Here is a 26,590-nt window from a genome sequence, read left to right on the forward strand (position 1 = left end):
GTACGTTTTACATCGGTCCTGTGATGTCTCGCACAGGTTTCGAAGAATCTTGTTTACGGCCATTGCTTTGACATACGGACTGATATATTACAGAGCATATTTCAAACTAGGGCTTTGACCTTGGCCCAAAAATCATATTCGAAGTTCGTTTGGAAATTAATCTAGACATTCGAATAGTATTCGAACTTTTATTAATTATATTATTCTTAAATGCCTCACTAACACCTCGGCATCAAAATTAAATGATATTCAGTCCACCAGGGGGCAGTGTTCAGTCAATGTCAATAAGATTACGTGCAGGAAATATGAAATATTCAGGCGTGTTTTTACAACCACTACTAATGAAACGTGCAGTGTCGTAGTAATTGGCATTATACCGGCTGACACTTTTAACGTTACATAATCCACAAACTTCGTCGTTTGTCCGTTGCCTTTTTTGTGTGAAACGCTGTTCCTTCGGTTTCATGGTTGCTTGTACTGATGAAAGCCTCTAAACTGTAGCCTCACTGACAATCAAAGGGGAACGCTTACAAAATGAGCAGGTACTGCTAGGCCTACACCTAATCTGTGAGTTTATAACACTGCCGTTCCGAGCCCATTCGTGTTGGCTTTTGAGAATGTTTGTTTTGAATGAGACCGGTGTCAGCTGTCATGTCACTGCTTCCTGCTCGCGTCTCTGATTCACAATTCAAACAAACACGGACACGATATGTTATAAGATCACAGATTAGTTTTACGTGCTCACTTCGTTAACTTATGAACTTCATGGTATGTAAATTCCACTATGTGTAGGCTAAATTAATTTAGGCCTATAGGCTACTTGCGCAAGTAAGCTAATAATTTTTTTTTATTTTTTTTAGCAACTATCCAAAGTTGACAAAAATAACAGCGCATGAAAGCATTACTGCGCAGTGTCACATAGTCTACGTTAGTAATTTCATTTCTCATGTTATAACATCAGGTGTACAAAAACCAACCAAATATCTGCAGAAAAAAAAACAAACACCGATATTTTCAGAAGAAAAAGTCACATTTTATATTGCATTTAATCACATCAGCAGTTACATTACACTTCATTTATTGTAGGCCTATGTTGTACTTAATAAAGTCAGACTCTGTCCAATCTCGCAAAAATGACTGACTTCTGATGAGGAAATAAAAAATATTAGAGTTAATATTAGGAATTAGAGTGTCTATCTTCACCTGCCGGCGTATCACAGACCCCTCTCGCAGCCCCCCTCACCTTCTAGTGCTCCCGCGTGCAATGTCTTCAAGTGGGCCCTCAAGTTTGAAGTTGTTGATTGATAGGCCAATTTGTTTCCACATATTTTACAGGTAACCTTTTTTTTTTTATCGCATTCTCCATCTTTTTTTTTCGAATCCAAAATAGCACCACGCATCACTTTTTAAATTCTCCGGAGTGCAAATCTCCAACGTGCTAGCATCTGACTCCATTGTTCAATGCGTGCCAGCTTGACGCTAACGTCTACAGGTGCCCAGATAAGACAAAAGACAATGACCTTCGCGATTCACATAAATTCCACAGACGTTAAAAAAAAAAAACCTGCGACCTGAACTGAAAACGTTTACAACCACATTCACAAAAATAAAAGAATTATGCCTAATGATACCATATACAGGTTCGAATATTTAGAGCTGCCTAATATTCGTTCGAACATCACTTTTTTTCACAACATTCGAATTGTATTCGAATATCGAAGTTCGAAGTCAAAGCCCTATTTCAAACACTCATAACTTGCTATAGCAGTGAAAAACAGCTATCAAAAATGCATTCCGATATTTAATAAAATGCGATAAATAGAATTTTGATAATTAAAAAAAAGCCTTCAGTTCTCCTTTAATTGATTTAATAAAGGTCTAAACTTTTCTGCAACCTCTGACTTTGAATCATTTTTGCTTGGGAGAGTTTCCACAATAGTGGGTGGGGAGAGAGAGAGAGACAGACAAATAATCCTCGTGAGCTCCCCTTGTGACATAGAAAGAGAAGGCAAACCTGAACAGCTTGTTGAAGCACATGTTTTCTGAAAAAGGCAGCCCAACAGAAACGGACTGGGTGTCTTATTTGAGAGTTTGTGGGTTGGGAGTCACTCCAGATACCCAAATGTATGTGCGCAAGCACTGAAAAAGCAAGTTTTTCCATAATACATCCTCTTTAAACCTGCCATTTCTTCGACTTCAACTCACAGGCACATGTTTTTAACATTAAGTGAGCTACTGTTTCACATAAAAAAAAAAAAAAAGCCCGGGAAGACGGAGGCTAGATCGCAGAGAAGAAGGGTTCCAAAAGAAATTAGTATTATTATCTTTATGTAGGATAATAATAAGAGAAATAAGAATAGGAATAATTTGATTAGCTGACTAATTATACAGGTTGCCTGGGCACCCAAGTATGACCACGGTGTCATCCCGCCCCCGCACAGGATATACCACAATGAGACGGCAGAGGGAAGGCCCTGCGTGCTAACCAGCCCACGGCCCATGGCCCCCCCCTCACGACCCACCACACCATCACGCAACACGCCATATTTATCCGATGTAAGAATGTAAATGGCCATATTGTGGGCTTTCTCTAATGTATTGCATTAAAAGAAGTGTGCGCGCAGGGTGAGTCTCTGCCCAGATTTCCCCCTGCACGCCACAAGAACCCTGCGTACTCATAGATATATGCCTCCTCTAAACTGTTAGCATTAAAAAAAGCGAGGCGTGCAGTGAAACACCTGCAAAGGCGTCTGCATGCACGCCTCGCTTGCCCTAGTCGATTTGTTGTTCTTGGTTATTGGTAGATGTATGCAATCTAATATGTAGTGCATTTAAAAGAGAATAAGGCGTGTTGCGTATTGCCAGGAAGAGGTTTGTGTGCACACAAAGGGCGAGTGCGCGGCAGGGGCCTGGAACCCACGAATACCCCACAGCACCGACCAACACCGGTCCCACATGGCAACCCGACAGGACCAGGCCGCCTGAGCCACCCATGGGGCCCAGGCAGAACAGGGATGAGTGAAGTAGAGGGAGGCAAAGAGAAAGAGAAGGGAGGAAAGGAGAGGGGAAAATAATAGTAATAATAATAAAATAATAATAACTTTAAATTCACTGTTGTGTTTGATTTTTGTTTTTTTGTGTAGTTGTATTGTTTGTTTTGTATAATTATATGGTATACGAATAAAAAAAAAAGCCCGAGATTAAGGAAAAATCTCATCTCATCTCATTATCTCTAGCCGCTTTATCCTGTTCTACAGGGTCGCAGGCAAGCTGGAGCCTATCCCAGCTGACTACGGGCGAAAGGCGGGGTACACCCTGGACAAGTCGCCAGGTCATCACAGGGCTGACACATAGACACAGACAACCATTCACACTCACATTCACACCTACGGTCAATTTAGAGTCACCAGTTAACCTAACCTGCATGTCTTTGGACTGTGGGGGAAACCGGAGCACCCGGAGGAAACCCACGCGGACACGGGGAGAACATGCAAACTCCGCACAGAAAGGCCCTCGCCGGCCACGGGGCTCGAACCCGGACCTTCTTGCTGTGAGGCGACAGCGCTAACCACTACACCGCCAATTGACCCTAGTTTTTTTTTTTTTATGATTAAAGTGTTTTGGTTAAATTAGAGAACTTTCTTTAAGTCTCACTGAAAAACGTTAGAAAAGTATTGCATCATAAAATACAAGAGCCAATCATGTTTCAATATGCAAATGTTTGCTATGTTAATCCAAAGGAAGTGGGCAGGACCAGAAAAGGGTTGGGGCGTTCCTAACTGCTGTATTAATAGAATGACCGGACTTCCCGATAAGCATCAGCAGCGGTGGACAGTAACGAAATACATTTACTTGAGTACTGTACTTAAGTAAACTTTGAGTATCTTGAGTATTTTTTTTTTGGCAACTTCCGACTTTAACTTCACTACATTTGAACGACAAAAATATCGTACTTTTCACTCCACTACGTTTCTATCAAGGCCTTAGTTACTCTGAAGCGGCTTTGAAAGTGGATGGTTTTGTTTTTTTCTAAAATGTGACTGGTTTTTTCGCAGGTGACGCTGAGACAGCCCATCAGTAATCATTCGGGTCACGTCACATCCGTAGATCGGATAAAATCAAGTTCAATGACTTCTCAGCAGCGTTATTTAACACGATCAGTTGATGGCAGAATGGAAGGAGGCGGTTCTTCTGGAGAATGAATGCACCCATGAACCCATGTTTCAGTTTTCTGAAAGGATTAAAGATTTGTTTCGTTTTAAATGTTTGCCGAAAACGAACCACGTCACGGCCTACAAAAACTCGCCATCTGACCTACAGAACCATATTGAAGTATATGGGTCTGTCTCAGAAACTGGGTACTGTGGGGGTACCCCACTAAATATACTCACAGTCAATAAACTATACGGTTCTGAATGGTGATGTTGGTTTTAATTTGAAATAAAATGATGAAAGAAATACAGATAAAACTAAATCTTTGATGTGAATACTCGATTCGGAATTTGGCAAAAATCCTGCAAATTTGTGGAAAAATGGCGGCTTGATCTGGGACATGATAAACGGTCGACTACTTAGCATTCCCTTAAAAAGGTTGTAGTCCACTGAAAAGTCTACGGTTATCACTAATTGTATTTTAAGTTGTAACTTTATCCACCTAAGGATTGGCGCGCTCACAGAATAATCATAACCGTAATAAAACATCATGCAAAATATTTGATCACCGTCGTAACTCCATTTTCCGCAAACCCAAAACCAATACGATCGTGTGTTTTGATCTAAACGGAAAGCCTCAGGGTCAAGGTCACGACCTCACCAAAAGTAGCAACTTAAAATCACTACGCCATATAAAAATTTAGTTATAAATCTGTGATTTTGTTTTTTAAAATGAAAGCTGAAAGTTAGGTATAGAATATGTTTCTTACAGAATATGTTACGATGGTAGCTGGTCTTGTATGAATTTCTGAGCTATAAAATGAGTTGTGGTCTATTTTTTACCGTAGCGTGTTATTTGTGTGCGGGGAAGGACACACATTAACAATTTGCATGTGTAGAATGGAATTTTCCACTCCAACAGTTAGAATTTGATCGTGCTTCCATTTGCGGCCTTTCTGTTACGCGGGTGATCTGTTCGGACGTTATCACTGAAAAGGTGAGTTTTGACAGTTTTATTTTGTTTTAGTCTTGCAGTATAAGGCAATAGAATGTTTCTTTTTCATCTTACTTTCATATTTCGTAGTGTTTGCGTATTTCTGGCCAATATTTTGCAACCATGGTCAATTTAGATCGAACTTTTGATAGAATCTACGGCCAGTCATTTTGCCCCGCCCCCGCCTCGCGCTCCGTCCGGTGCGGTAGTGATGTCCCGTTGCTCGCGCGCCGCAGCAGAGACCCGCGCGACCTTCAGCCGGTACAGTCGCTGTTCTTTTACCACCGCCGTTATTCTCATCTTTCCGGTGTGTTCTTGATTTTTCCATTGTGTCCTATTTCGCCATATCAAATACCTAAAATGTATCATATGATTCATATTTAAGTGAATAATCAATTCAGTCATCATAACTTGGCATTTTTAACCCAAGCAATCAAAAAGAGGAAATTTATTCAATATTTTCACTCATCTGTGAAGGAGGGACTTTAATTCTTCATGATGGAGTTATTTTATATGTAAATCAATTTTACAAAAGCATTTGAATTGTAATCAAAAAAAAAAAAAAAGTTCCCACAGTGGAGGCCAGATAAAGCAAGACACTATCTTTATTCTTATTAAACATGACAAAAGAAACATTGAGTGCTAGGTAAATACAAAAAAAAAAAAAAATTAGAAAATTTATTTTTTGACCATAATGTCCCAAATGAGAGACCAGTTTCTGAGACGGACCCATATAAACGTTTTATTCCAAGAGAAAGCTTGCAACGAAGTTGTCTGTGCTTTTAGAGCTAGCGATAACGTTGCAATAGCTATGCAGTCTGGCTAGTCAAATGACTTTCTATGGATTTGCTCGCGAAGTTGCCGTAGCCTTGTCCACGGCTAACATTTACACATAGCTAGTTAACTTGGACACACTTAGTTAGCAAGTAAAAACGGAGTTACGCTAACATGAATATTGTTAACTTATCCGAAGTCCTTTCAGAAATTGGTTTCAGCATAATCTTGCCAAATAAACAAATGTAGAAATCTTTCTTTTCTTAGCCTAGTAAACTAGACCCACCCGCCTAGCGGCCAAAAATATTTTTGCCTACGAGTGGGTCTAGCCTCGCACCATATCAACAAAACACCCCGGGCATCAAATCGTGCCCGCCAATCACAACGCAAGGTTTTTGTCTGGATTCTTTGGGCGGGCTTTTGCAGGAGTGACGACAAGGCTGCGCGACGCTGGAGAAAGCGCAACAGGAAAGATGGCTACGGCTAGTGAACAGCGCGCGTTTGATTCCGCTTTGGAATCAGTTTTAGAAGAATTAGACTTGGAGTTTTCGTTGAAACATGAGCAGGAAGAGGCTCTCCACTCATTCCTTTTCAAGAAGGACGTTTTCGCTGTTTTGCCGACCGGCTATGGCAAAAGTCTGATCTACCAGCTGGCTCCGCTCGTAGCCAAAAGGATGGGGCTAGTTTGTGCAGGACGAAGAATTAATAAACAGCTTTGAAACATTACTTTTTGATTGTTTCTTATTTTCCCGTTATTTTAAATTTAAGGGAAATTATTTCACCAAACACCACTAAATAAAAACTCTCAAAAACAGTTTAAGCAAACCCTTGAAAAAAAAAAAGTGCATGTTAAGTATGTGGTACAGGCTCCAAACTTGTGGTCATTATCTCCAAACTTCTTAATATCTAGAACCTGTTTATTAATTAATACACATTTTGAAAAATTATTTATTTCAAGGTCTCCCCCACTGCTTTCTGTCGCTCTGACTACGTCACAGTCACTGTTGCGCTGATTGGTCAGAGCGTTGGCCTATACGCACAGAGACAGTTTGAAAGACAGCGGTTTGTTCCTCCCACACCCTTCGGAAATGTCTACGAGCGAGGCCAGACTAAATATTCACATTTAGTCTGGCTTGCCAGGCTATTCTTTTCTAGTAACATTAGCGACCCAATATGATTTCGAGTTTGAAAAGCGTTCGCGAGGACGTCAGGTGGAGCTTCACTGACTAGCTAGCTTAACGTTAAACCGCCATGATGGCACAGCATGCGTTCATTTTGTGAATTCACATTTCTGTCTTTGGGAACGGCGTTAGGTTTTGTCAGCGTTGTGGCAATAATAGAAAATGTACTTTTAATACTAAAGTATTTTTAAAAGCGAGTACTTCAGTACTTTAACTGAAGTAAAAATTTGACTGGACAACTTTCACTTGTATCGGAGTCACATCTGACCAGCGGGATCTGTACTTTGACTTAAGTAATGAAGTTGGGTACTTTGTCCACCTCTGAGGGTCAGTGTGCAGGTGTATGATGACATTTTTCAGTGACTACGTTTACATGCACGTCCAAATCGAGCTGCTGTTGGTAATCGAGCAAAGGGTCCCAGCAGGGGTGCCAGAGAAATCCAATCCTACATGCACAAGTGAAATCGGGCTATTGTGCAAGGTGCATTGTGCACCCGAGCCACACGTGGCGCTACACGCCCCATCGTGTTGGTACACTTCCGGTTGTCGTCATGAAGAAGAGCTATAGTGTTGCCAGATACTGCTGACGTTTTCCAGCCCAAATCCACTAAAATGCACTTAAAACCCCCAATCTGGCAACACTAGCAGTTCCGTGTTCAAGCTGTTAGGCTTGCTCTAACAGACTATGGCTACAAACTGTCTGGCGCAGACCACTGTTTTGTAAGACAACTTATTTTGCACAATAATATTTTTCTAAAGTCCATTTTTTGCTTACAATTTAACTTATGTCTTAATAAACACACAAAAAGTTCAATTGTTTTGTTTTTATTGACACACACACACACACACACACACACACACACACACACACAAATACAATGACTTGTTTATGTACACAATTCACAACAGCTGTACAGATGTATTTGGTGATACAGTAAGTGAGCTAAATTTTAACAGTGCAAACAATGCCACAAAAAGAAAAGATTCATGCCGTTGTCATGATTCGTTGTCATGCCGACCGAGGCTGTTGTGTTTCCTGCTTGTGGTCTCGTCACTCGTCACTTCCGGAAGTAGCTCGACAACTAGCTCGATAGGGTATACATGCGCAAAGTAGCTCGGCAGAAATCGCATAAACTAGGTCGTGTAGCTCGATTCCGAGAAATCAAGTTCGGTTCAATTTCAGCCGAATTAAGGTGTATACATGGCATTTTGAACTTCGATTTCAGTCGAGCAACGGCAGAAATTCGATTCTCTTTATGTGCATGTAAACGTAGTGAGTGTTAAGTAAAAATATTATTGAAAAATAAACCACACCTTCAACGATTGAACGTATTCATGACCATAGGGAAATATTTATAACGGCCGACTGCAGGTGATTCCAGGTGCGTCGAGCTTTGTATCCAAACCACACGCCAATATTCAGATTCTTGTCGAAGCCTGAAAGCCATGTTACTTGCTTTTTTTTTTTTTTTTAAAGACGTTCATGTAGGGAGTAACTCGTTAGAAATTCCAGGCAGCGTTGCTCTTAGTCATCCAGTTTCGTGGTCTTGGCCACAGAAATGCACTGCATTAACATGAAGACTCGGCGAAAAACAACCATTGTGTATGTGCTGTGAGGCATTCGATGACATTAGGCTTGCTATTCATGCCTCCCACAGTTGTTACACACTGCATTACATTTCTCAGCCCCTCAAACACCTACAGTAGGATTAAAGTAATACATTTATTTCCTTGGATTTGCCGCAGAGAATTAGCTGGCATTCATGCGCAAAAAATAAATAAATAAATAAATAAATAAATAAAAAAAAATAAGTTTTACATTTCCAAGTGAAAATGCTGTCCGGAGTCGAGTCGCTTCAGCTGCACGTCCATTAGGACCTTATTTCCATAAACACTGCTGTTCACGGAAATAAGTGCTGACACTTCATCGGGTTTTTAGGTTACCATGGAAGCGTTTCTGCTCCGTCGGCCACAGGACTATAAACATTTCGGCTACACTTTATTAACTTTCATACTCAAACGGCCGCGGTCGCTCATTTTGCACACACTGCCGCAGCACTTTTTGCTTAATTATCAATATGGCTTCCTTTAAACCCATTCCAGAACTTCTCTAGAAATTTGAATGACTGGACTTACAGAAATGACTAAGAATCCAAGTCCTTAAACCTTACGTTATATTTCTACATCATATCAATTTACAAAACCGCCACAATACTGTAAAATTATAAAACACTGAATTTTTTTTTTTTTTTAAATAACAATTCCTCTGCCAAACGGAAATTAAAGTACGAGGCACGGTAAACAAACTAGAAGGGCACTCGGTAGAGTGTATATCTCCGCCGTGCCACATATCAATTGAATCTGAGATAATACTAAAACTGTACACCAAATTTCATACAAATCTGTTCACTACTTTGAGTTAGAGCCCTGCACTCCCGTGGGAGTCCCGCGGGACCCGACGCAAAGCAGTGCGGAGCGGGACAAATTTTGAAAGCTCATTGCGGGCACGGGCGGGAGGGAGAGTGCACAATGCAGGAGCGGTGATGAGCTGCAGTCCCGCTGACTAAAAACGTGTTTAAAATAAAATTTATAAATTATTAATTTATGTCTGTCTATCATATATAATTTGTGCTGGATATTTTATTTGGCATTAGTAAAAACATTTTAAGATGCCTAAATTTGCAGATGTGGTCTAATCTCGCGTACGTTTCCGATTCCTTTCTGCTCTTCCGTGTTTGAGATCTCCGATCATGGCAGAAGAGCAGAGCTCCTCTAGTGAAGCTCACAGTGCTTCAGAAGTAAGCGCTGCTTTAAAAAGAAAGTAGGGGGCGGGGCACCATCACGCTGTGTCTTTAAATTATATTAATTTCTTATAGGCCTACTTGTATTTCCTAGAATGTAAATGTGAGGAGTGACATAAGCTATGTGCAATGTACAATATTCTTAATAGCCACTGTAGATTTTGGTAGGTGTGTTGGGTATCTCTGTAAAGCCTCAACTGTGCATGCCGCCTGGCAACGCGCACCCTCGCTACATGCGCGAGGTGAAAGATCGGTCAGTGGAGAGCTCAGCTAAGCTCAGCATGTTTAATTCCCCAAGCCAATGACAAGAACTTTCGTGAGATATAACACGAACGTCTGCATCATGCGGGATTTGCGGGCAGGCGCGGGCGGGAGTGGGACTGAAAATCATAATTCTTTGCGGGAGCGGGACTGAAAATTCTGTCCCGCGCAGACCTAGTCTGGCTAACGCGACAAAGCTCTCCGAGCTATTGGTCTGGCCAAGATATTAAGCCCAACCGTTTCCCAGAGCCTGTGGTTGACCCGCCTCCCTGAAATGCCTCAGTTTGCTACTGGTTGAAGCCAGAAAAGGCTGTGACGAAGCTTAAACCAATCACATCACTCTTTCCTCTGACGTACGCGACACGACAGGGCTAACTGGTCGATTAAACTCTTACCGAAGCCGGTCGGGAGCAAGGCGAAAACGTCCTTCCTTTCAATAAATACCTCCAGGGCTGCTCTTTGCTCCGTTTTCAATGAGAACTTCCTGTTGAATGCTTTCAATACAGCATTGATGCGTAATAGATGCGGAAGCGTGAATGAAGCGCTTCCGGCATAGATTCTATAAACAATCTATGGCTTCCGGTCGCAGTTCTACTACGTCAGTGCCTTGAACACGCCTCTACCCAGGGCCGTTGGAGATGCTCAAAGTTGATTGGTTCCCGATTTTTCGGGAGCTTGGAAGAGCTGCAGATAGCTTGCCTGGCCAGACTAAGCTCGCAACAGGCCCTCGTGTTGCATCACGCTTAGGTTGGGCGGGCCCAGGCTAGCGCAGACCTCTACTTTGAGTTACATTGGGAACAGACCAAAAAAAAAAAAAATTTATTCAGGATCCTCATACATATCTGGATGTGCATCAACATGTAAATCAATTGTTCCTTGGCCCATGGGTTTTCTGCTTTATTGAAAAAGTAGAAAACATCCTCTCTTTCAGCTGCTCCCGTTCATTCGCAGTCGCCACAGCGGATCTGTTCCACATATTTGATCTGGCATGGTTTTTACACCGGATGCCTTTCCTGATACAACCCTCTCCAATCTATCCAGGCTTGGGACTGGCACCAAGTATGCACTGTCTTGTACAACCCCAGTGGCTGGGTATTTTACCGAACCTGGATGTCTTTGGACTGTGGGGGAAACTGGAGCACCCGGAGAACATGCAAACTCCACACGGAAAGGCCTCCGTGGGAAGGCCATGGGATTCAAACCCGGACCCTTCTTGCAATGAGGCGACAGTGCTAACCGCTACACCACCAGAAATCATCGAAATCATCATCGTCCCCCCTCCTGATGACATTTTGAATTGGATATTACAACAAGCTTGTGTGTTGAATATTGTAACATGCCCAAGAAGGTTAGTTCTGGGTACCTGAGTGAGGATTTACAAGGAAAATAAATCAAACAACAAGGTCGTGTGATATGGACTGACGCAAGATACGTGTTATTGGGTTATTTATTTAGTCATAACAGCACATCCTGAAGTGATGTATTCCTCTTTTACTGTAAGAATTTCTGAATGCTAAAAATTAAAGTGACGCAACCCTTTCTGTACATTTTATTTTTGAAACCAAGGGCGGCACGGGGGTGTAGTGGTTAGCGCTGTCGCCTCACAGCAAGAAGGTCCGGGTTCGAGCCCCGTGGCCGGCGAGGGCCTTTCTGTGCGGAGTTTGCATGTTCTCCCCGTGTCCGCGTGGGTTTCCTCCAGGTGCTCCGGTTTCCCCCACAGTCCAAAGACATGCAGGTTAGGTTAACTGGTGACTCTAAATTGACCGTAGGTGTGAATGTGAGTGTGAATGGTTGTCTGTGTCTATGTGTCAGCCCTGTGATGACCTGGCGACTTGTCCAGGGTGTACCCCGCCTTTCGCCCGTAGTCAGCTGGGATAGGCTCCAGCTTGCCTGCGACCCTGTAGAACAGGATAAAGCGGCTAGAGATAATGAGATGAGATTTTTGAAACCAACCCAAAGAAACAACATCTTGAAGTTAGAAAGTGACAGTTATTTACAGCTTCACTTCTGACTGTTTAGCACCGAGACTGGAATCTCCTTCAGAACTGTTAAATAAAGCTTTAGTTACAGAAAAATAAACCATGGCCTCGGCCTTATGGGTCTGTTTGCTTCTATAACAAGAGTGCTCCGAGAGCACAATATCCCCCGCTGGCAACTAGGCCACAACTCTGGTAAAATGTGACTGAATTGAACAAAATTACATATAACAGAGTCAAGTTCCTCCAAAAATTGTGAGGAGTTGATTTCAGAAGGTGAGTACCCTTTCTGGGATGGATGGACGTACATCACCAGGAAATAATCCCCCTTCGGGCCTTTCGGCCAGTGGGGGATAATCAAAATGGTGAGGGAAGTTGATTTCAGAAAGCAAGCACGCCTTGATGAAATTGCCAAAGTACAAGTTTGTTAATAATCGAGGGCATGACTCTGGGAAAATCTGCCCAAATTAAACGAAATTTCAATCTGCATATAACTGTCATATAACAAAGCCTTTTACCAAGTTTGGTTCAATTCCTCCCCAAATTGTGAGAGGAGTTGATTTCAGAAGAACCTACACCCTCATGAAATTGTCAAAGTTATTTAATTAAGGGTCAAAACTCTGGGAAAATTTTCACAAACGAAGTTAAAATCGCAATATGCGTATTACCGACTTATAACAAGGCCTTTTGCCAAGTTTCGAGGAATTCGTCCAAAAATCGTGAGAGGAGTTGGTGTCAGAAGGCGAGCACACCTTCATGAAACTGTCAAAGTACAAGGTTGTTAATTGAGGGCTGTAACTCTGGTACAATGCGACCGAATCGAACAAAAACAATATTCGTACTACCAGCATACAACAATGCCTTTTACCAAGTTTTGTGAAATTCCTTAAAAAAATAATTGTCAGAGGAGTTGATTTCAGAAGAACCTACACCCTCATGAAATTGTCAAAGTTATTTAATTAAGGGTCAAAACTCTGGGAAAATTTTCACAAACGAAGTTAAAATCGCAATATGCGTTTTACCGACTTATAACAAGGCCTTTTGCCAAGTTTCGAGGAATTCGTCCAAAAATCGTGAGAGGAATTGATGTCAGAAGGCGAGCACACCTTCATGAAACTGTCAAAGTACAAGGTTGTTAATCGAGGGCTGTAACTCTGGTACAATGCGACCGAATCGAACAAAATAAACACTATTCGTACTATCAGCATACAACAATGCCTTTTACCAAGTTTTGTGAAATTCCTTAAAAAAAAAAAAAAAAAAAAAATTTGTCAGAGGAGTTGATTTCAGAAGGTGAACACGCTTTCCTGGGATGGACGGACAGACATCGCCACGACATATGCTGTGTTCACATTTATACCGGTACGAAAGTGGTATAACTGTATCGATACAAAGTATACCGGTACAGTTTAGTGCATCTGTCCACACTAGCAAGAAATGTTTGCGGTTTTCTTTCACGGAAGTTGAAATGCGCGTGCGCGAAATGTTTCCGTGGTTACCGAGTAACTTCCTTCCGAGAATATGGCGGATGAAACAACGTGCGTGTGCTTTTTGTCGTCAATGTACAGTCTGTATTTCTGGTGGTCATTTATTCAGTCGAATCGTATAAAGCGCGCGAGGCAGTTGAGAAAGAAACAAAGAAAACGAATCTCCCTTTCTCCCCCCTCCCTTTCTCCCTCTTCCCTTCTCTTCCCCTCCCTTTCTCTCCCTTTTCCCCTCTTCCTCCCTCTTTCCCCCTCCCTCTCCCCTTTCTTTGCTCCATGGTCGTTTTGAGTCATTTTGACGTTTTATTTACAGCTGGAAAGCAAAAAATTGTATTGTATGAATAACAGCGGTCTCAAAAGTAGCCGGTCACCGGCGGCAAATCGCCGTCTGTGGCTTGTTATGCCGCCGGCTATTGTCAGTAGAGTCACAAAATTTAATATTAAATATTTCTGACGGCAAAAAAAGTTGTGAACGTAAATTACATCTACTATGTCATGTATGTCCGTTGCCACGTCAACTTTGTTTACATCCTCGACATGAGTGCAGCCATTAGCTGTGTTGCCAGATTGGGCGGTTTTAAGTGCATTTTGGCGGGTTTTGAACATATTTTGGGCTGTAAAACGTCAGCAGTATCTGGCAACATTTTTTTTTTTTACTTAATACAAGAAATTAATGGATGCCAACATTTTTGCCAAAATGGTATTTTATTTTCCATTGTTTAGGCAGCTTCAGCATCATACTGTGAGATTCTGTTCAAATAGTTTTTTTTCCTTCTATGAAGCCTGAGCCATTTATTTTATTAGTTTATAATTATTGTTTAATTTAGTCTTCAGGAGAGACTGCCTGCACACAGTACTAGTATTAATAGGTTTTTTTTTTTCTTACATGAAAGCTGAGGCATTTATATTATATTTGAAGGTAACTTCATGTTGTGCTGTGAGGTTCTCTGCACTTTAAATTTTGAACCAACAGGTGCATTTGGATAAGTAAAGCCTATTTTTCTGCATTTTTGTAGTCCTGGTAATCTTTTATATTGGTAAAGTTGTTTATAGGACCATTTCTTTGTTTTTTTTAATCAATAGTTTTTCAGTAATAACTTAATATTTAACATATCACTCAATTTTAAACAACCCCCCCGCCTCCCCCATGGGCTGCCCCCATAGTCTCCAAAATTTCTGTGGGAAACACTGGCGTGCGTAACAACGCTAATCAAGCTTAAGCTAGACGACCCGCCTCAAATACCCGTCCCGGGTAAATGTTATCCCAATTTTAGATGACCTCTATCTCTAGCCGCTTTATCCTGTTCTACAGGGTCGCAGGCAAGCTGGAGCCTATCCCAGCTGACTACGGGCGAAAAGCGGGGTACACCCTGGACAAGTCGCCGGGTCATCACAGGGCTGACACATAGACACAGATAACCATTCACACTCACATTCACACCTACGGTCAATTTAGAGTCACCAGTTAACCTAACCTGCATGTCTTTGGACTGTGGGGGAAACCGGAGCACCCGGAGGAAACCCACGCGGACACGGGGAGAACATGCAAACTCCGCACAGAAAGGCCCTCGCCGGCCCCGGAGCTCGAACCTGGACCTTCTTGCTGTGAGGCGACAGCGCTAACCACTACACCACCGTGCCGCATATATATATATATATATATATATATATATATATATATATATATATATATATATATATATATATATAAAAAATGTCTGCCGCTGGCAGACATTTTACCATTTTGCACCCTGCTGTAAATTATTTGTACCCTGCTATTCTCCCAAACTTTGAAGCCCCTGGAATAACCCGGAAAACATAGGAATTGTTCATTGCGCTTACGCATTATATTTGTATCGATACAGAGCCGCTTCATCTGTCCACACTACAGCAAAGCGCTACAGTACGGATACTGTACCGGTACGAAACCCATACATTTGTGGGTTTCGTACCAATACAGATACCGCTACAGTACCGGTATAGTTGCTAGTGTGGAGTGGACAGGTGTTGCGGTAAGAAAGTAGTTTCGTATCGGTACAAAATCCCTAGTGTGGACGGGGTAAAAATCCCCCTTCAGGCGTTTGGGCCAGCGGGGGATAGAAATGGTAAGCTATTAGTACAGTTGAATGAATATAAACCTGTCATGCTGGTATAGAAGACGAGTAACCACCCAATCAGATATGAGAATTCATCACCACTGTGGTCTAATAAATAAGATAAGCATTGCTGATTAAGCCTGCGTGTCAGCCGAGTCCAAACACACACACCTTTTTTTAATGAAGCTATTCAAGAGGCCTTGAAAACTGCTGACCACTTCAAAAAAAAAAGTTGACTTGTGATCAGTGTCAGTCGAGCGTGAAGAAAGATAACCAAGAGGTAGAATCTGACAATTACACGTTAAAAACATTGTTTCGGTTTCAAAACAGACAGCTTAAATGAAACCGAGCCCGTAGTTCACTTGTTCATTGTCATTTTGACAAAATACCACTGATTTGGATCACGGGCAGAGAAACGGCAGTATAAGAGCTTCTTTTCTCTGTCGAGAGAACTGTGTAATAACCCCATCCATTCAGCACGGGAAGTTTAAATTGGCTTGTAGAAGAGGACAGGGAGGAAAACCAGCGAGCCATCTGTCTCTGTGAGCTTTGGGAGGGCACGCTGGAGCATGGCGTCTGTCCAAAAACACACACCGCGTGCCAAAAAAGGCGATCGGCAAGTCAGCAGAAAAAGAGAAAGCCACGGGGATGTTTTAAGACCTCGTTGGGGAGATCTTAAAGAGGAAGACGAGATATTAAAATAGTTTTAAAAACACGTTTAATCATGGTGCGAGATAAAAGTACGTCGGAGGCCTTCACGGTTATACGCCAGCGTGTTTGATTTAGAGCCACAGAGAGTGAAGAACTGACGCGATAATTACAGCAATAAACTGAAACTGCTATGGAGTAACCAGCTGCCACTTTGATCTCAAAATTAGACCAGTTGCAACATAATCAGCACGCGCAATTTCACTGCAGAATGAAAATATTACACTGCACAAATTGATGCTGCTTATTATCATCAGCGTATCTACTGGAGTCAGCATGTTGATCGCGATGCTTCACGGCAATTTACAATTATCTTTAAAAAAAAAACACATTATAAAATAAATTCAGATTTATTCCCAGGCCACTAATTCACAATGTATAGCTTGCTAGAACGGTCCAACTCTGTGTCCGAAATCGCTCCTTACTCACTATATAGTGCGGACGCCATTTTGTAGTGCTGTCTGAAACCTTAGTGAGGATTATTTACACCCTATATAGTGCACTCAAAGTATCCCACAGTGCATCACGAAAAGTAGTGTACTAGTAGTGATGGTCACTAACCAAGCAATATATCCCATCATGCATTGTGGTTGTGCTGAAAGAAATCTAATTAAAAGCCTCAAATTTGATTTAATAAAAGGCAGCGGCAAAGAAGAAAAAGCATTCAGCCTCGATTTAAAAGAACTGAAAGACGCAGGCGCTTTGTATTGATTAATGTGGGAAAAGATGCTCGCTATAATATGGATTTATCACAAAAACACATGCACGTATTTATCATTTTAAAAACCTACCAGCCGACTGATCTGGCACGTTTTAATTGTGCGACAGTAATGATGTAAATACCAGCGTGACCGACTAGTGTCTGAAAGCAGGGGGGCTTTATTCTCTCTTCATTTTACCAATGAGCTCACTATATAGTCCTCTATATACAACCCCGATTCCAAAAAAGTTGGGACAAGGCCATGTTTCCCACTGTGAGACATCCCCTTTTCAACAGTCTGTAAACGTCTGGGGACTGAGGAGACAAGTTGCTCAAGTTTAGGGATAGGAATGTTAACCCATTCTTGTCTAATGTAGGATTCTAGTTGCTCAACTGTCTTAGGTCTTTTTTGTCGTATCTTCTGTTTTATGATGCGCCAAATGTTTTCTATGGGTGAAAGATCTGGACTGCAGGCTGGCCAGTTCAGTACCCGGACCCTTCTTCTACGCAGCCATGATGCTGTAATTGATGCAGTATGTGGTTTGGCATTGTCATGTTGGAAAATGCAAGGTCTTCCCTGAAAGAGACGTCGTCTGGATGGGAGCATATGTTGCTCTAGAACCTGGATATACCTTTCAGCACTGATGGTGTCTTTCCAGATGTGTAAGCTGCCCATGCCACACGCACTAATGCAACCCCATACCATCAGAGATGCAGGCTTCTGAACTGAGCGCTGATAACTCGGGTCGTCCTTCTCGTCTTTAGTCCGAATGACACGGCGTCCCTGATTTCCATAAAGAACTTCACATTTTGATTCGTCTGACCACAGAACAGTTTTCCACTTTGCCACAGTCCATTTTAAATAAGCCTTGGCCCAGAGAAGACGTCTGCGCTTCTGGATCGTGTTTAGATACGGCTTCTTCTTTGAACTATAGAGTTTTAGCTGGCAGCGGCGGATGGCACGGTGAATTGTGTTCACAGATAATGTTCTCTGGAAATATTCCTGAGCCCATTTTGTGATTTCCAATACAGAAGCATGCCTGTATGTGATGCAGTGGCGTCTAAGGGCCCGAAGATCACGGGCACCCAGTATGGTTTTCCGGCCTTGACCCTTACGCACAGAGATTCTTCCAGATTCTCTGAATCTTTTGATGATATTATGCACTGTAGATGATGATATGTTCAAACTCTTTGCAATTTTACACTGTCGAACTCCTTTCTGATATTGCTCCACTATTTGTCGGCGCAGAATTAGGGGGATTGGTGATCCTCTTCCCATCTTTACTTCTGAGAGCCGCTGACACTCCAAGATGCTCTTTTTATACCCAGTCATGTTAATGACCTATTGCCAATTGACCTAATGAGTTGCAATTTGGTCCTCCAGCGGTTCCTTTTTTGTACCTTTAACTTTTCCAGTCTCTTATTGCCCCTGTCCCAACTTTTTTGAGATGTGTTGCTGTCATGAAATTTCAAATGAGCCAGTATTTGGCATGAAATTTCAAAATGTCTCACTTTCGACATTTGATATGTTGTCTATGTTCTATTGTGAATACAATATCAGTTTTTGAGATTTTGTAAATTATTGCATTCCGTTTTTATTTACAATTTGTACTTTTGTCCCAACTTTTTTGGAATCGGGGTTGTAGTAATTCCCCTCTCAGGGTGTCTACAGGTTTGTCCAAGTTAAATTTAAGACTTAAGACTTTTTCATACCATGTTCCAAAAAAAATTAAGACCAAATCTAAAGTCACGCAAAAACGTACACTCTTGGGAAAAAAAAAAAACTATATAATTTAATGCAACTTATTGTTCTTGTAAACATTCACCAGAAAACACCATGCTAGTAGAAGTACTTCATTTCTTTTCCTTGACAGGCATTCACACACTCTGAACACAATATAAGAATCGGATAAACTTCTAACTATGTGACGATCAGAATGCAGTCACAGCGTTTGACTCCAATGTGAAAATGTGAATGAAGTCACACACACAGAATCCAATGCAACAGGTTTTTTTAATTATTATTTTCTCTGCTTGGGGAGTCGCATTGTAAGCAGAATTGTTCAATTCCATCTTTGGTCAAACAACAATGCAGAAAACAACAGTTAAACAATGTGAATGCACACACACCTGAAACTCCGGCTCACTCACTTGCACTTCTTAAAACACTTGGAACGATACCCACACACAAACGATACTATTCTCTCACATGCACGCAATAGAATATATTCTCTCTCTCATACACAATATTCTCTTCCATCTCGCAGATCTATCCTCTTCTCCACGACCGTTAGTGGTGGCAGCGCTCAAGTCGGATATTCGAGGCTGATGCTCGCGGCCTTTAGCAAAAGCAACGTGCTTGGCGCTCTTCATATGAGAGTCCACCGCTCTTATCCCCATTGTGCCCGACTTAAAAGTCTTACAGCATGCTACACAGTACGCCTCGTTGGCATCTTTGGGTACAGCTTTCAGCCACCACGACTATTTTGCATCTTGCAGCCAGTTATCATTAAATTTACATTTACCCATTGTGGCTCGGACTACCCTCCATCAACAGATCAGGCACTGAGTGGTTGTCAAGCACATGCGTGTCTAGCAACCGGCGGATTCGGAGCCTGCGTGGTATAATTGTGAGCATCAAAAACGATTAAACTTTTTCCCCATCCAAAGTGTACCACATTTTAACGATATGACTGAGTAAAATCTCCATAAATTTAAGGTGTATTCAGACCAGGATCGTTCGATAGTTCACTTGCTCTGGTCCGAACCAAATGTTTTTTATATTTTTTCATTTTGGTGCGGTTCGCTTTCACACTGTACATTTTAGTAAGCGGACCAAAATCTGTCAACAAAGCCACGCGCCCTGAGGTCGTTCAGCTATTGGTCAGAGACGACACGTGCACAAAGCGTTAAGTTCAAAAGTAGTCGTGGAGGCTTTCCGTGCTGTTATTCTTTTTAATGTCATCAAAGCTATATGTTTTTTCCAGTTTTCACAATTGTGCGATTACTATGCTGTTGTACAAGTAATTTATCAACGACAAAGGGCAAGGCGGCTACGGAGGATAGCGCTGATGAGCGCACGTCATGTTGTGACAGTTCTGGCTCTTCACGCAAGTCGCTAGTACCGCCACTTTTTGAAAGAATGTCCCTGATTTTAATGTAGGTCTGATGGAATTTCTTCACTTTTAGCCGACATTGTTCTGGGGAGCGCGTGAACCCCTTCTCCTTCATTTTCTCACTGAATACAGCAAACACGTCGGCATTTTTGTGTGTTCTCTCCAAACGCTCAGATATGTGGACATCTGCCCAGATATCCACAAGGGTACGCGTTTCTTCCTCGGCCCACGTTTGCCCCCTACTCATTTTTTGTACTCTGTACTCTAGCCTACCACTGGTCTGAATGACTGAACGACTGTTGTAAGGTTCCCTTGACAACCGAAACAGTGTTTGCACTTTGCGGTGGAGTGTCAAGACTCTGTTTCCCGTAATACTCGACAAACGACGGAAGCTCCCGAGGTACAAAAAAGCAAAACTGTCGGATTAGGTCCGGTCTGCTTTCACACCTCCAAAAGATCCGCACCAGGGTTCCTTTGGTCCAGACCGAGTCCGACCTTGCAGCTCGGTCTCGGTCCGCTTGTTTGGTCCGGACCAGAGTTCGGTGGTTTGTATTCAGACCAACCCAAAAGGTCCGAACCAAGGGAAATTTGGTTCGTTTGGTCCGGACCAAACAACGTAGGTGTGAATACGCCCTAAGATTGAAAATTTAAGACCACGGGGTTTGAAATTTAAGACAACTTAAGACTTTTTAATGGCCTTATTTTAGGAAAATTAAATTTAAGAATTTTTAAGGACCCACGGTCACCCGGCCATAATACCGAAGGGTTTAGAAAATCACAGACAAGTAATAGCTATTGTTACTTTGAACACAGGAAGTTATATTACTGTATTGTTTGTATTAATATGAAACAGTTAATAAGCCACATTATTTTATATTGTGTCTTGAGTGAAAACTTTAATGGCTTTGTGGCACCTCTAAACATTGTTCAATCTTAACCAAATTTCGCACAATAACTTCTTTTAGGCAATGTAAAAAAAAAAGGTAAGGTGGTCGTAACAAAATCCTAAAAAAAAAAAATTGGGGGACCACCCTAATTTAAATTTAAGACAATAAGACTTTTTAATGGCCTTATTTTAGGAAAATTAAATTTAAGACTTTTTAAGGACCCGCGGCCACCCTGGTAATGAACGAGTGAGCAATTTCGGACACAGGTCAAGTCTGCTGCTGGCAACGGCTTTTGATTTCACACTTACAGTGCTCTCTACAATTACTGGCACTACTTGTAAAGACGGGTAAAAAGGGTTTTAAAAAATAAATAAATAAATAAATAAATCTACCTTTTGGTGAAGTCGCTTCATCTCAGACTGGGAAAAAAAAAAAGAAAAGAAAAAATCCAACCTTTTATTGATATGAATCTATTCAAAGAAAAACAAATCCGACATCAGGAGATTATTTTCAACGAAAGCACATGTGCTACTTTTATTGGCACCACTGCATTTAATACTTTGTACGACCTGCTTTACCAATAAAACAGCACGGAGTCTCTCCTGGAACATTTTATAAGGTTGGAGATACAGAGCAGGGCATCGGAGACCGTTCCTCTTGACACAAGCTCTCCAGATCATCCAGGGTCCGAGGTGCGCTCTCTCTTGCCCCTTTTCCACCAAAGCAGTTCCAGGGCTGGTTCGGGGCCAGTGCTTAGTTTGGAACCGGGTTTTCTGTTTCCACTGACAAAGAACTGGCTCTGGAGCCAGAAAAACCGGTTCCAGGCTAGCACCAACTCTCTGCTGGGCCAGAGGAAAGAACCGCTTACGTCAGCGGGGGGGGCGGAGTTGTTAAGGTTTATGCAAACGTAGTGACGTAACTGACGTATACAGCGACGTAATGACGTGGCTTCGCTTAGCACCACGAGCTATGGAAAAGCAAACTGGTTCTCAGCTGGCTCGCAAGTTGAACGAGTTGTGCACCAGCACCAGCCCCGAACCAGCCCTAGAACTGATTTGGTGGAAAAGGGGTATCTCTCTCTCTCACAGGTTTTCACTGGGGTTCAGGTCAGGGGACTGACATGGCCATGGCAGAAACATGATTCTGTGCTCAGAGAACCATTTTTGTGTTGAGCTGGACGTACAGTGGTGCTTGAAAGTTTGTGAACCCTTTACAATTTTCTATATTTCTGCATAAATATGACCTAAAACATCATCAGATTTTCACACAAGTCCTAAAAGTAGATAAAAAGAACCCAGTTAAACACATGAGACAAAAATATTATACTTGGTCATTTATTTATTGAGGAAAATGATCCAATATTACATATCTGTGAGTGGCAAAAGTACGTGAACATCTAGGATTAGCAGTTAATTTGAAGGTGAAATTCGAGTCAGGTGTTTTCAATCAATGGGATGACAATCAGGTGAGAGTGGGCGCCCTGTTTTATTTAAAGAACAGGGATCTATCAAAGTCTGATCTTCACAACACATGTTTGTGGAAGTGTATCATGGCACGAACAAAGGAGATTTCTGAGGACCTCAGAAAAAGCATTGTTGATGCTCATCAGGCTGGAAAAGGTTACAAAACCATCTCTAAAGAGTTTGGACTTCCACCAATCCACAGTCAGACAGACTGTCTACAAATGGAGGGAATTCAAGACCATTGCTACCCTCCCCAGGAGTGGTCGACCAACAAAGATCACTCCAAGAGCAAGGCGTGTAATAGTCAGCAAGGTCACAAAAGACCCCAGGGTAACTTCTAAGCAACTGAAGGCCTCTCTCACATTGGCTAATGTTAATGTTCATGAGTCCATCATCAGGAAAACACTGAACAACAATGGTGTGCATGGCAGGGTTGCAAGGAGAAAGCCACTGCTCTCCAAAAAGAACATTGCTGCTCGTCTGCAGTTTGCTAAAGATCACGTGGACAAGCCAGAAGGCTATTGGAAAATTGTTTTGTGGTCGGATGAGACCAAAATAGAACTTTCTGGTTTAAATGAGAAGCGTCATGTTTGGAGAAAGGAAAACACTGCATTCCAGCATAAGAACCTTATCCCATCTGTGAAACATGGTGGTGGTAGTATCATGGTTTGGGCCTGTTTTGCTGCATCTGGGCCAGGACAGCTTGCCATCATTGATGGAACAACGAATTCTGAATTATACCAGCGAATTCTAAAGGAAAAATGTCAGGACATCTGTCCATGAAATTAATCTCAAGAGAAGGTGGGTCATGCAGCAAGACAACGACCCCAAGCACACAAGTCGTTCTACCAAAGAACGATTAAAGAAGAATAAAGTTAATGTTTTGGAATGGCCAAGTCAAAGTCCTGACCTTAATCTAATCGAAATGTTGTGGAAGGACCTGAAGCAAGCAGTTCATGTGAGGAAACCAACCAACATCCCAGAGTTGAAGCTGTTCTGTACGGAGGAATGAGCTAAAATTCCTCCAAGCCGGTGTGCAGGACTGATCAACAGTTACCGCAAACGTTTAGCTGCAGTTATTGCTGCACAAGGGGGTCACACCAGGTACTGAAAGCAAAGGTTCACATACTTTTGCCACTCACAGATATGTAATATTGGATCATTTTCCTCAATAAATAAATGACCAAGTATAATATTTTTGTCTCATTTGTTTAACTGGGTTCTCTTTATCTACTTTTAGGACTTGTGTGAAAATCTGATGATGTATTAGGCCATAATATGCAGAAATATAGAAAATTCTAAAGGGTTCACAAACTTTCAAGCACCACTGTATACTTTGGATAACTGTCCTGCTGGAAGATCCACTGACGATCCAGTTTTAGTTTCCTCGTAGAAGCAGCCAGATATTGATTTAAAACGTCCTGGGATTTCATGGAGTCCATGACGCCATGTACCCAAACAAGGTTTCAGGGGCTTTGGAGGAAAAACAGCCCCAAAACATCACGGAACCTCTACCAAATTTTACAGCTGGGATCGGGTTCTTTTCATCACAGACATCCTTCTTTTGACGCCAAACCCACCTTGAGGGTTTATTCCCAAAAAGCTCAATTTTTGTTCCATCAGACCAGAGGACACGGCTCCAGTCAAAGTTTCGCAAACCTCCGGCGCTTACGTTTGCGGTTAACTGACAGAAAAGACTTTTTTCAAGCGTACCTGGATATTTTGTTTTTCTGTCTCAACTGTTTCAATGAGATCCATTTTTTCTCCTCCTACCCTTGACTTGCAAGTGACGTCAAAGCAAAATAGAAACCCGGATGTCGGCCATGTTGGTGGAGATACAAACACGGGGTCAAGCGACATTCCATACAAAACATAACCATGTGTGCGCGACTCTGTTTTTCCACTGCTTTAAGCGTTCTTTTAGCGACGCCATATCTTTGTGCTGTATATGGTTGTGGTCACGACAGTACTCGTGACCGTGGCACGTTCTGATTTTTTCAAATTCCGTTTGTGATTCGGAAAGAGGGCGAGGAAACTGAGGCTTAGTACGGAGAGGAGACGAGACGAGCACGGCTGAACAACATCGGCAGGGCTGATCTAACAGGCTAAAACCAAAACTGCTCATGTTTGCAGTGATCATTTTATCTCAGGTGAGATTCAAAAGCTTTCTTGATAATATCATGGAAGAATTTTATTTCGTGTTGCGAGAATTTTGCTATAAAATGAGCGCTCCGTCTTGTCGTGGATCACTCGGTCGTTGTTATAATTTTAACTCGTGTATTACAGTTTCGCTTCTCGGAGCGCCAGCAAAATTATACGACAGAAACAATCCAGACTGGGCACCCGCTCAGAACACGGGCTGTGTTTCATCCAGGGTCGGACTTGATTCTTCGGCACCCAAACCAGATAAAACGCGATATCTGGGTACTCGATGGTCATTAGAAGCGTCTTATGTTCAGAAAAGTTTGACTTTTTTAAATAATATACAACCCCGATTCCAAAAAAGTTGGGACAAAGTACAAATTGTAAATAAAAACAGAATGCAATAATTTACAAATCTCAAAAACTGATATTGTATTCACAATAGAACATAGACAACATATCAAATGTTGAAAGTGAGACATTTTGAAATTTCATGCCAAATATTGGCTCATTTGAAATTTCATGACAGCAACACATCTCAAAAAAGTTGGGACAGGGGCAATAAGAGGCTGGAAAAGTTAAAGGTACAAAAAAGGAACAGCTGGAGGACCAAATTGCAACTCGTTAGGTCAATTGGCAATAGGTCATTAACATGACTGGGTATAAAAAGAGCATCTTGGAGTGGCAGCGGCTCTCAGAAGTAAAGATGGGAAGAGGATCACCAATCCCCCTAATTCTGCACCGACAAATAGTGGAGCAATATCAGAAAGGAGTTCGACAGTGTAAAATTGCAAAGAGTTTGAACATATCATCATCTACAGTGCATAATATCATCAAAAGATTCAGAGAATCTGGAAGAATCTCTGTGCCTAAGGGTCAAGGCCGGAAAACCATACTGGGTGCCCGTGATCTTCGGGCCCTTAGACGGCACTGCAACACATACAGGCATGCTTCTGTATTGGAAATCACAAAATGGGCTCAGGAATATTTCCAGAGAACATTATCTGTGAACACAATTCACCGTGCCATCCGCCGCTGCCAGCTAAAACTCTATAGTTCAAAGAAGAAGCCGTATCTAAACATGATCCAGAAGCGCAGACGTCTTCTCTGGGCCAAGGCTCATTTAAAATGGACTGTGGCAAAGTGGAAAACTGTTCTGTGGTCAGACGAATCAAAATTTGAAGTTCTTTATGGAAATCAGGGACGCCGTGTCATTCGGACTAAAGAGGAGAAGGACGACCCAAGTTGTTATCAGCGCTCAGTTCAGAAGCCTGCATCTCTGATGGAATGTGGTTGCATTAGTGCGTGTGGCATGGGCAGCTTACACATCTGGAAATACACTATCAATGCTGAAAGGTATATCCAGGTTCTAGAGCAACATATGCTCCCATCCAGACGACGTCTCTTTCAGGGAAGACCTTGCATTTTCCAACATGACAATGCCAAACCACATACTGCATCAATTACAGCATCATGGCTGCGTAGAAGAAGGGTCCGGGTACTGAACTGGCCAGCCTGCAGTCCAGATCTTTCACCCGTAGAAAACATTTGGCGCATCATAAAACGGAAGATACGACAAAAAAGACCTAAGACAGTTGAGCAACTAGAATCCTACATTAGACAAGAATGGGTTAACATTCCTATCCCTAAACTTGAGCAGCTTGTCTCCTCAGTCCCCAGACGTTTACAGACTGTTGTAAAGAGAAAAGGGGATGTCTCACAGTGGGAAACATGGCCTTGTCCCAACTTTGAGATGTGTTGTCATGAAATTTAAAATCACCTAATTTTTCTTTTTAAATGATGCATTTTCTCAGTTTAAACATTTGATATGTCATCTATGTTCTATTCTGAATAA

General features: G+C 42.0%; 1 protein-coding gene across 4 annotated transcripts in view; it reads right to left on the reverse strand.

Annotated features, from left to right (window-relative positions):
• Positions 1-26,590, reverse strand: part of LOC132890478 (C-terminal binding protein 1) — a 131,311-nt gene that overhangs the window by 25,578 nt on the left and 79,143 nt on the right. The gene's annotated exons all lie outside the window — the stretch shown is intronic.

This window comes from Neoarius graeffei, chromosome 8 (genome assembly GCF_027579695.1).
Source record: "Neoarius graeffei isolate fNeoGra1 chromosome 8, fNeoGra1.pri, whole genome shotgun sequence".
Lineage (NCBI taxonomy): Eukaryota > Metazoa > Chordata > Actinopteri > Siluriformes > Ariidae > Neoarius > Neoarius graeffei.